The sequence below is a fragment of the Physeter macrocephalus genome, chromosome 4 (assembly GCF_002837175.3).
Source record: "Physeter macrocephalus isolate SW-GA chromosome 4, ASM283717v5, whole genome shotgun sequence".
Lineage (NCBI taxonomy): Eukaryota > Metazoa > Chordata > Mammalia > Artiodactyla > Physeteridae > Physeter > Physeter macrocephalus.
The window spans coordinates 124,299,831-124,312,338 of record NC_041217.1 but is presented as its reverse complement, the minus strand read 5'-3'; the positions used below and the strand labels follow the sequence as shown (position 1 = coordinate 124,312,338).

General features: G+C 35.5%; 1 protein-coding gene across 15 annotated transcripts in view; it reads left to right on the top strand.

Annotated features, from left to right (window-relative positions):
• The window catches only part of LRRC7 (leucine rich repeat containing 7), a 499,495-nt gene that overhangs the window by 168,261 nt on the left and 318,726 nt on the right, over positions 1-12,508 (top strand). The window lies entirely within an intron of this gene.

Here is a 12,508-nt window from a genome sequence, read left to right as displayed (position 1 = left end):
AAAAGAGAATTTCACACTGCCTGTCTGCCTTAGACTAAGAGAACAAACAGAAAAAAAGAGAGTTCATGGTCTAATTAATGCTACCTCAAGAGATTCACAAGGAAACAATTTTAATAAGTCTGTACCAGATTGGGTCCCGGGTTCTATAGATGCTGTAGAAGAGCCTCCTAACTTTTGCTTGGAAGCTGCAGAGGGGGTTGTATTAGTTTGCTAAGGCTGCTGTAACAAAGACCACAAACTAGGTGGCTCACCCAACAGGAATCATTGTCTCATAATGCTGTAGACTAGGAGTACGAAATCAACGTTTGTTCCTTCTGAGGGCTGTGAGAGAAGGATCTGTTCCAGGACTCTCTCCTGGGCTTACAGATGGGCATCTTCTCCATGTCTCTCTCCATTTTCCTTCTATGTGCGTCTCTCTCTTCACATGCATTCTTTTTCTAAGAATACTAGTCATACTGGAGTAGCGCCCTACCCTACAATGGTAGGACCTCATTTTAACTAATTACACCTGCAGCAACCCTATTTTCAAATAAGGTCACATTCTGAGGTACTGAAGGTTAGAACTTCAGCACATGATTTTGGGGAGGACACAATTCACCTATAACAGGGAGAGTAGAGGCACATTTTCCTACAAGGGTAATCCTTGAATTCATTGAAAAGGATAAGGAAGAGTAACCCAGGAGAGATGAGCAAGCAAGATGGTTCATGAGAACAGCAAATGCAAAGGCAAGAAGGCCTGGAAGGTAAGGTGTGAGTGTGGTCCACGGGGAGACTGAAGTCTTGGCAGAGGATTATACATCTGGCTTGCGAGTGCAGGATTCATGGTGAAGTAGCAGGGAGCCTGTGAAGAGTTTTACACATGTTCAGATTTGAATTTTAGAAATGATTATTCTGGTAACATGTGGTCTTTTTGAAGTACATTCCATCTACCAGCAGGACCCTGTTAGTTCGACATGCTCTTTTCATTCAAAGAGCTCACCTGCCTTCTTTAGGCCTTTTCCAATTCTCTTTGCAAAACTTTTGCTCCTGATTTTATTCTCTTAATTCTCTCAAATCCTGTTGCCTTTCATCATCTCCTAAATCATTAAATTCAGTAAGAATATAAACCAAAAAATTCCACATATAACATATAGTACTTACAAAATTAATAAAGATAAGTATTTAAATACTCAGGATGTTTTAAATTCTTGTTTGAGATTATTCTTTTAATCTCATATGAGAGACTAACAATGAAAAAAATTCAGAATCATAACAAAATATTTCAATTTTAAAATGAGCCTCTGATTCTTCCATGTTAAGCTTTCATGAACTTTTCATTTAACAACTATTTTTTTTAACATCTTTATTTGAGTATAACTGTTTTACAATAGTGTGTTAGTTTCTCCATTTAACAACTATTAAATCTATGACTGCATTCTCACATGCATTTAACTTCCTTGCAGAAAGCTTTTTAAATTAATTTTTGTTGTATTTTTAACTCTTCTTTCATCCCGAGGGTGACGTCAAGCAGTCTTATATGTTTCATGAATCTCTTAAAATCTTTCCAATTATAAAGTAACTGCCTAGATTTATACCCAAAGAAACTTAATTGATTAAAAGGTTATCTCCAGAAGTCCTGTTTATTTAGTTTATTTAGTTGAGTTTCAAAATTGCAACATTTTTTCTAACTATCCTGAAGGCACAAGTACCATCATCATCAGAATTAATTAAAATATTAATAAACAGAGATAATATCAGAAGTTATCTGTACTTATGATTGAAGAATGAATATAAAGCATCATGAAATGCCTTTTAAAAATGCTTTCTCTAAGTTGTTTATATCAGATTGAAAACATGGGTCTTTCATCGTGTCTTGTGAAGGGCACCATATTGACATTGTGTCGCATCACAAAAGGCAAGGATCCCTAAGCTGAGACAACTGCATGGAAAACAACTGCTTTCTTACTGGCTCCTACTGAAACTCCTACTCAAATCTTTGGAATAAAGTGTGGAGTAAAGTGTTTCACATAAGGTGAAATTTTTACAAAAATAAATATTAACCATCATATACTGCAATTTTTATTAAATAAAATATTTGATTAAACTACCTCTAAATGTACTATACATATCTCTGGCTTCTCAATAAATCATGCTGAATATTTGATCTTTTTCATAATAATTCAGTCATCATTAAGAACATAAATCATTACCTTATATCACAAAATAAAAATATCTTGAGATATTAAGGTATAAGACCATCATCTGAGTAATTTATTCAAGGGTGAGACAAGTGATTAGACTAAGGTTCCAACCAAACCTAAGATACTATTAATTAAATTGCCTATATCTGACTATTTCTCTTCTATTTTCTTATTCTGTACCTCTGTATAAACAAGGCTTCAGATATTATTCCAGAGACTCGTTACTTTAGGTTACCACATTTTGAAAGTTAGATCTTTGAGAGTACCCTACTACTTTGAAAATTGTTTCTTCATACTTCTCATGGCTCAGGTTCACAACTTGCCTGAAAGCAAAATTCTTCAAGAAAAATAACTGTAACATTTTATTATAGAATTAGAACTTTTTCCTGAACTTGGGCCATTTTTAAGCTAAGCTTGAAGTTTGCTTTCTACTGTCCTCTACAGTCATGTTTGCATATTTAAGTAAGTCAGATAAAAATTCTAGGAGAGGATGTATGGAGAAAGAAGGACAGGAGTATTAAAATATTGTTTTTCACCTATGTAAAAATAAGGAGAGATTTTTTTTTTTTTTTTTTTTTTTTTGCGGTACGCGGGTCTCTCACTGTTGTGGCCTCTCCCGTTGCGGAGCACAGGCTCCGGACGCGCAGGCGCAGTGGCCATGGCTCACGGGCCTAGCAGCTCCGTGGCATGTGGGATCTTCGCGGACCGGTGCACGAACCCGTGTCCACTGCATCAGCAGGCGGATTCTCAACCACTGCTCCACCAGGGAAGCCCCAGGAGAGATTTTTTAGTAAGCTCATAAATGCCACTACTCAGTACAAATCTTCTCTCGAGATTTTTTTTCAGATTGATTCTATAAGCCTTACGTTGATGTTCTTTAGAGTAATTAGTGTTAAGACGACAATAATAATAGTAAGGAAGAGGAGGAAGACAAGGAAAGCAGCATTATTTATAGTCTGGAACAGTTAGAGAAGACTTTAAAAAGAAGAATTTGAGCTTCAATAAGTGATCCAGACTCAGATTCTGTGGATCTCTTTTCTACTGGAGCACACTATGACTAGTAGGCAAGGACTTAAATAAGTTAAAGAGTAAAACAAAGCATTCTATTTATCATTCCCAGTAGTTCCAAAACACAAGCTTCTTTAACATCAGCTACTGTGATGTTTTAAGACCTGCGAACAAATTATAATTACCAATAAATAAAATTACTCAACATGATTTATAAAGATGTAATGGTATTACCATAGATTCACAGGATTGGTATAGATGAAGAAAGTGGATCAGGGACATTAAGTATTGGGTGTGGTTTAAGGTAGAGCACAGACTTGGAAGTACTAGATAAAACAGCTGAAAAGTAGATTAAAGAGAGCTTGACTGTCACGCTAAAGAATCTTGTAGACCAGCCTTTCCTAAAATGTGTGATTCAGAAGACTAATTCCTAATTACGGTGATAAACTATAACATTTTACATGTTTTAAATTTTAAGTGGTTTAGGAAACACTGGTTTGAACAAAAATAAGCATATTTCTTTGTCACAAAACCTCTCTGAGCCCTTAATTTGCTAATGCACAGTGCTTATTTCTTAGAAGAATATACGACCCAGGGACATGGACTGGGAAATACTGCTATTGAAAATGTAGACACAGTGAAGGTTTTAGAACTGGGGAATGGACATGCATTTTAGGGGATTAACCAAGATACTTAATGTGTAAATATATAAAATGGATAAAACTCTAATATTTTCTTTTAAAGCAATTATTACAATGTACAAGTATGGATTTATTTGCTTAATTTTTTGTTCAATATTTATCTCCCTCACTATCCAGGAAATTTATTAGAGCAGGGAACGTAGCTCTTTTACTCACTGGTTCTTCCCACCATGTAACCCAGTACCCAGCACATAGTAGACACTTAATAAATATTTGCTGCATAAATGATTGTAAAGGAAAGATGTCTGGAAATAGTATACTTTCGTGCTGTATTACTTTGGGCAGTACTACTAGGAGATGGTATGGATCTGAACTAGATTGACTGAATGGTAAGGAAAGGAAAGGGAAGACATTGAATGTCTAATACAGAAGGAAAGAAAGGAGTAGTGAAAGATGACTCCAGGTACAGCATTAAGAGAATTAAAACACAACTAATCAAAGCAAGAAATCAAGAGGGAAAGCACAGTGTCTGGTACAGAGTAGGAACTTAGTAAATATTTTCACGTTCTCCTTTAGACAAGTTGAGTTTTATTTAAAGATAGGTGGCTCATTAAGCAGTTAGAAACTAAATCAGGGATGATGGTTTATATTAGGAATCATTCATAGAAAGAGACTTTCTGAAGTCAGTGGATGAAAATTCCTGGGAAATATGTGAGGAAGGAGAATGGAAGCATTGCTATTCTTAAAAGAACTCACTTGTCTAAAAGCAGAATTAGAAGTATTAAAAAAGCTTTTTATTGGTACCAGACACCATGCTTTCCTTCTTGATTTCTTGTTTTGATTGCTGATATGATAATATCAGCATTAAAGACCACTAATGTGTTTATCCTAATAACAGTCCATTGATCTTTGTGAAGACAAACTGGTTTCCTTGTAATGATATCAAATCAAATTGTGGATAACAATTGCAGGCTTTCAGATATTGTAATGATAAGATGAAAACAAACCCATGAAGTCTGAGTATTTTTGAAATGTGAACAATTTCAACAATCAAAAAACAAACAAACCTCAGATGCTCCACTTGAAGTCCAAGAATCACCATGTATGTTGTCTTGATAAGGGAGTTTCAGAGACTACTTCAGATTAGGTAATGGTTTTAAAGATGTTTCTTGAAGTAGGTCATGGAGAGAGTTTGGCAGGTTTCCATATCCCTGTGGCACACTTAGTGAAGCAAAGCGTTTCTCAGTGAATAAATTAGAAACATTTGTCGTTTGAAAAGTGTAAGACTGCCAACTAATGAGGACAGCCAGAGTATTTATCACAAGAAATCTTGGAAAGATTGAACTTTCCCTTATCCCTTTAACTTTCCAGGGATGAAATATTAGGCAAGGGTAACATTGGCATACATGGGTCTAGAATCCTAGAGAATGCAGTGGTACTGGAAATCAGGTGTTTTGATACATATATTCTTATTGCTTGGGTCAACTACTGCAGGCATAATTCTCAAGTGGTTGAAATTCTCTTTGGTTTAAATTATGAATAGAGAGGATCTGATGACTGTAGCAAGATGAGTCTTTTTGCTGTTTCACCTATGTTAGGCCATGTTAGAGAGCCCTGCTATTTAAATACATTTGACTCAGGGAGAGTGTTGAAAGGCAGACTGTTGACTGCATGCTGTGGCTATAGAAAAAGAAAAATCCCCTTTAGCTATTCAATTCAGATTTAAAAAAAAAAAAAAAAATATATATATATATATATATATATATATATATATATATATATATATATATGATTCAAGAGAGAAGAGAATCCATGCAGTGAGAATCCAAAAAAGATAATACTCTTATCTTTGATTTAAGGAATTTATTGGAAGGACTTTAACAGGAAGAGATAAAAACTTGTTTTCCTCTTGCCTTTTTAAATCCCTTTGAAAAACTGAAAATCTAAGAATTCCTCTTTTGTATGTCTGCTAAGGATAGTAGTAAAACAGGAAATCTGGTTGCTTCTGAGTCAAAGTCCATACACTAGATGTGAAGCCACATGCTTCTACAGTATACTGGGCAATGGTTATGTTTCAGGAAAAAGCAAAAGTTGCTTCTGTATATCATGTATGTAACATTTATGTGCTTTCTTGTATGTTATGCTCTACTCATTCTACCCTACTGTATTTTCATGCATGTATTTTCAGACATGCAAAAAAATGTTTAAACTCTTATCACCAGATAAGGGAACAATGTTATTTCCCTCACTGCTACCCCATCATTCTGTTTGCACCTATGAAGTAGTCTTTGTGTAAATAACTATCAAGTGTGTGAGTGAGTGTGTGTGTGTGAGTGTGTGTGTGTGGTATTGAACAACTAGTAAATTCATGTTTGATAAATTCTCATATGCTGATCTATGTGTATCACTGTAAATGTAATGCAGCGTCTGCTAATGGGAAAAAATGATGACCTTGGGGTCAAGAAAAATGAGATCTAATCTCAATTCTACTAATTACTCTGTGTGTGACTTTATGCACATTACAGACTCACTAAACCTTAATTAGTTTATTATTGAAATACAGAAAATAATATATGAATGCTTATTTGTCATGAAAAAAGGTGATAAATTGTAAATTGTTTTGAAATTTTGCAAGGACTAGACAAATAAAAGTCATTATCATCTTTAGTTACCATATTCATTTACTAATACAGTTAATGTTTTTAAAGTATCTACTCTGAACTAGATACTAAAGTTCCTGGAAATATACAGTGTTTAAAGGCTAGACATGGTCCCTGTCCTCACAGAAGTTTCAATCTAGTGAACAAGATTGATTTGAATACGTTATTAAAATGTGATCAAAGGGTATGGCAGCATATAATTGAAGCATATAGAGACGAGGACATACAGAGTTGGAATATATTGAATAAAGAGAGGCTACTTTCCCTTCTAATCTAAATTTTTTTAAAAGAGCAAGGAAATGTACCCTGTGCAAAGGCAGCCCTATTTCTGAAGGCCCTAGTAGAAGAAAGATCATGTAGTCCTAGAAATGCAAAAGAAGCCATGAATAAGAAGAGCAAAGAAAACAATGAGAAGAGTGGTACCTGGCCAGGCTGCACAGAGAGCTGGGTGTGAGTGTGGAAGACAGCAGTCAGGCCAGAGGACCATATCATACTTTTAAGCCGCAATAAAGACTTTGGGCTTTGTCTGGAGGGCAGAGAGGAATCATTGAAGTATTTGAAGCAAGAAAGTGACATAATAATGTTTGTGTTTTTAAAGGTCATCCCAGGTTCACTGTGGTGGGAGAACAATAGAAAGAGAGAGACAGGTACATATGCAAGAGAAAATAGTTTGAACTATGTTGCTAGGCAGTTGAAATGAGTAAAAACAGACCTGAATCAGGATATGTTTAGGCTATTGAAGGATTAGGACTTGGTGATTGTTGGATGTGGGAAGTGAGGGAATGAGAGGAGTCAAGAACATTGCCAAGCTTTCCATCTTGAGAAACTAGGTGAACTGTATTGCCATTCACTGAGACTGAAAGCACAGGAGGAGGAGGAGGAGGTTTGGGCAGAACAGTAATTGCCAACACTTAGTGAATGCTTAAAACTTGAAGACACAATTCTATGAGCTTGGTATGTATTCTGTTATCTTAGAGATGACTAAATTGATAGAGGTTAAATATGTGCTGAGAGTCACACAGCCCAGGGAGTTGCCTTCAGTGTCCAAGGCCTTGACTATGATGATGGGCTCCATACCTTTGGAGAGCATCACTTCAATTTTGAACATGTTATGTTCGAGATGCTCATAAAACACAAAGTGCAAATGATGAGGAAATAAATCTGAGTAGAAATTTGAAAAGCTTTATAGCCATCACTCATCAAAGTTAAATGAAAAGAGTTGGGAAAGGTGAGTGACATTGTAAAGATTGAAAGGGAGAGAGCATACAATTAGAAGAGCAACAAGCCTAGCCAGGGAATAACTCTCTAATACTATAAATGTCAATATTTGGTAGAGAAGATGGATCTTCTTAAAAGATTGAAATTGAGGAACCGAAGAGGAAGGATAAATGTCAGAAATTGTGAGGTCAGGGGAGCCAAAGGAAGAGAGTGTTTCTGAAAGAAAAATATAATTCTCTGTCCAATGCTCCTAATAGGTCAAGTAAGAAGGGATTAAAAGTATGAAGGGGATTAAAGGAAAACTTTCTTTTAAACATGGAAGTTAATCTCCCTCCTTCCTTATTGATCTATACTTACAACCAAAATTCCACTAAACTAAAAGAAATTTTAAAGTGCATATACTCACAAGGAGGGAGAAAATTGAAGAGAAGACACCAGGAGATAAGAGATTTCAACAAATTTTAAGAAGACAGGGAAAGAAGATGTAGTTTATATTCACGTATATAAAAAGTACATTGTCAGTTACATTATAAAGCGCCCACAAAGGGATGTAAAAATTGATTTGCTTCATAGTCCTCCTTAGAGTCTTGGAGACAACAGGTACCAGACAAAGAACTGAGGAGACTTAGTACTGAAAATAGAAAAATCGGCTTAAATCCTTATTTACAAAACTGCATAGCTCTTCCCAGTGAATTTAGGGTCTTTCTTCATCGCCAAAGAATTCAGAGACGAAGTGATACGTAAGAATCAGATTTATTTAGATAGAAACACACTCCACAGACAGAGTGTGAGCCATCTTGGAAGGCAAGAGGCAAGAGGCCTCGAAATACGGCATGGTTAGTTTTTATGGGCTGCATATTTCATAGGCTAATGAGTGGGAGGATTATTCCAATTATTTTGGGGAAGGGGCAGAGATTTCCAGGAATTGGGCTACCACCCACTTTTTGGCCTTTTATGATCAGCCTTGGAACTGTCATGGCACCTGTGGGAGTGTCTTTTAGCATGCTAATGTATTACAATGAGTGAATAATTATGCTCAAGGTCCACTGGAAGTTGAATCTTCCACCATCTTTTACCTAGTTGGTTCTCACTAGTTTTCATCATGTACTATGGCTATGTCACTCTTTTAAAGGTTGTGCCCTGCCTCCTTCCCTCCTGTTTCATAGCTATGCCTCAGGCTGAAGACCAGAATATTCTTTGGCTTGCTGCCAATCGTCCTGCAGTGATACCTATTATGCATACAAAGCTTCCAATTAGTTCTTTAGAGAGTCACTCTTCAATATTGAAGGACAGCCAGGGATCACCAGATATTTGTGGAAGACCCCTATCATGAAAAATAAAGACGAAAAGAAACAAACAGAAAATGGAACTCAGAAAAAAATGCAAGGAGCAGGGGGAAAAGGCAAAAAAAAAAAGTCTATAGCTAATATCTTCTTAGAGAAATGAAATGATATGGCACCCTGAAATACAATCATGATACTGTTAAAAAGGAGCATGCATTTAGGAAGCAACAACTAATTTTTGGACAATAAAAACATGTTATCCAATAAAAGATAATACAGGAGATGTATTTAGAAGATGAAGTTGAGAAATCTTCCAGAAAATAAAATTTTAAAAAAGACATGGAAATTACAAGAGAAAAAATAGTTAAATTACTGGACATTTCCTACATTCAACCAATCAGGATTACAAGAAAAGAAAATAGAAACAATGAAGAGGAGGAGGAAATCATCAATTAAATAATAACAGAAAATTTAACATAATTTAACGATAAATGCTTCCAATGTGAAAGGGCCCATCTAGTACCCAGTACAATGGATAAAAACACATCAAAGTACATTGATATGAAATTTCAAAAGACTAAGAATAAAAGTTCTAAAATATTTTGGGAGAGGGGAAGGTGCGTGTAAAACAGGATTTTAAATAGTAATAGAGCTGGATTTCCTGACAACAACCTTAAAAGCTAGAAAATAATACTTTAAAAATGCCTTTGAATTTATAAAGAAAATTATTTCTGACCTAGAAGTATATATCCAGCCAAACTTTCAATTGTTTGTGGGTGAAATGAAATCATGTTCGTATATGCAGAGGTCTCAAAAATGTTCCTACTGTAGATTCATTCTCAGTAAGTTACTGGATGTTATATTTCACCATTGCATGTTATAGTCCAATAAGTCTAGAAAGGAAAGACATGGGGTCCAGGAAATAGGAATAAAACAGGAGGAAATATAAAATTCACAGAATGATAGTGAAGAGAAATTCCAGGATCACACACACACACACACACACACACACACACACACACATATATATATCAGGTCTAGAAAAGTAAAGTGACCACTCCAGACTGAAGAAGGAAGATATAGTGCTCCTGAAAGATTATTCCAGGGGGAAATATGACAGATTACACGTTTTTCACTATAGCAAGAGAAGAGGAGATAGTCAGGAAATTGAATTAATGAAAGACACATAGACAAACCAAACAAAGAAAAAAAAGTAATTTTTAAAGAAACAATAAGATGCAGAAGAAATAAAATGTGACTGAATTACAGTGATATTTATAGCTATAATAAAATAAGTACTATTAATTTAAAACAAAATTGCTATATATATTTTGGTTGGTTAGAAGTTCGTTGAGACTTTGTTAGAAGAAAGGTAAACTACCATGTTACATACTAGATATCTGCAAGGGAAAAATTATGGAGTAGCACTACAATCAAGTTACTTAGAAATTTAAGATGGAAAAAAAGTTGAAAGCTATAATGTGTAGGGAGCCTAAATCAGGAATGGAAGGAGTTCCAATTGAGAGATAGTCCATGAATCAGATACCAAAGTCATCAATGGGTTCTAGAGGTGGTAATGAATGATATGAGAAAGAGTAGATAGATGTTACTACCAGGTAATGAGACCATCAGAGGAGCAGGACTTTTTTTAGGATGAGAGAAGATTAATAATTTTTAGAGAGCAAGGGAGGATATCAATTCCACTTTCCAACCTTGAAGTGTTTAAGGTATGAGAAAATCAGCATGCTCCAATTTTAAAGGCTATAAGTGAACCATGTTTTAGTTGAGACTATGAAAGGGAGGAAGCCTTCAGTGGAGAGTATCAATGAAGTTACTGATCATGACATAAGGCACAATTTCAGAGTTTAGTGGGATTGAAGGAAAGAGAAGTTGGGTCAGGGGGAAAGCTCAGCACATTGTAAGAATGAGACAAGGGACTGAAAAGATGACCAGAAGAGCCTACGTTTTTGATCAACAAAAGGGAAAGCAGTCCTAAGTGAATTAAATTGCAAAAGTCTTAGCGGACAGTGGACTCTCTGGCCAAATGGTTCAGGTCCAGGCCTGGATATTCCCTTTTTTCTCTTCATAATAAAAAATTTGCAATTGCAGCAACAGATGGGTATCAAGAAATAGCTACAAGGTTCAGCACGAAAGGGTGAGTGCAAGGAACTGGGCAAAAACAACATATGAACAATTGATTCCTCACCTGTGAGTCATAGAGACAGACAGAATACACACCTTGAGTCAGCTCGACGGCATCACAGCTGGGTAGTCAATGTGGCTACTAGTGATAAATTAAAAACCTGGGAATTTTTCAAGACTTCTCCCTCTCTCCACAGCACCCTTTTCACCTTTCACCTAATCCATTACCCACACTTTGGATTCTGCTTCTTAAATACCTTTCCAGTCTATCACTTCTCCCCATCCTCACTGCCACTATCATAGTCTGAGCAATCATCACTTACCTTTACAACTGCAATAACCTCAACAAATATTAACTAGATACCTAATATATGTCATATATTTACTAGATGCATTTACTGGCTGCTTGATATGTTCTAGATCCCATGTAGGGACCAACCTACAATCAGTGCTTTCAAGGAAAGTTGAGTAAAATAAAAGTTACAAAACCTTGTGATTCAAGCTCCCAGAAATGAGAAGTGTAGGAGTTCAAGAGATAGAAAGTAATGGAGAGGAAAGACCATCTTCTTAATGTTTTTACTTAAACCTTCTAAAGATTACCATGTTCTTATAACCTTCTATAAGAGCTGACTTATGAACCTGTCCCAAAATATAATTTTATTAATTTCATAAGTAAAAGGAGGAATAAAAATGGCTTTGGGCTGCACTTTCAACATCTCTTAAGCATATTGTATTCATTTGCCTCCAAATTTGATTTAATCTAAGCCATTTCAAAACAAAATGCTATATTATTTTTGTGAACTATCACTACTTTCTGTTTCGGCAATAAGTTTATGCTGATAAGTAAAAACAAATCAATGAATAAAATGCGAGTTTCAAATTGATGCTCATTCAGTACTATTTCTACATATGGCAAACTGTGTACTGTTATTGTGAATTCAAAGATGAATAAGACAAGATCCTCTCCTTCAAGAACTCACCCAGTACACAAGGAAATAGTACACATAATTAGGAAGCAATGTGATTAGTGCCCTGGGAGCTCAGAGGAAGACTCTATTCATTTATCCTGGGGAGACATTCACAGAGATAGTGACATTTTAGTTAGAAAGAGAAATTTTTCAAGCAAATTATTAGTATCTGTTGGTGGTTGGGGAGAGAGTCCCAAATGTATCCATCTATTCATTCATGAACTGATTTGTTCATTTTACATTTGTTATTGAATATCTAGTATATGTCAAGAACCGATACAAATGTAAAAATGAACAAATCACAGTTACTACCCTCAATAGCCTTGCAGTCTAGGAAAAGAATGACATGAAAAACAGTAACTTTAATAAAGTGTTATAGATGCCATGATACCAATTTTGTGCAAGATT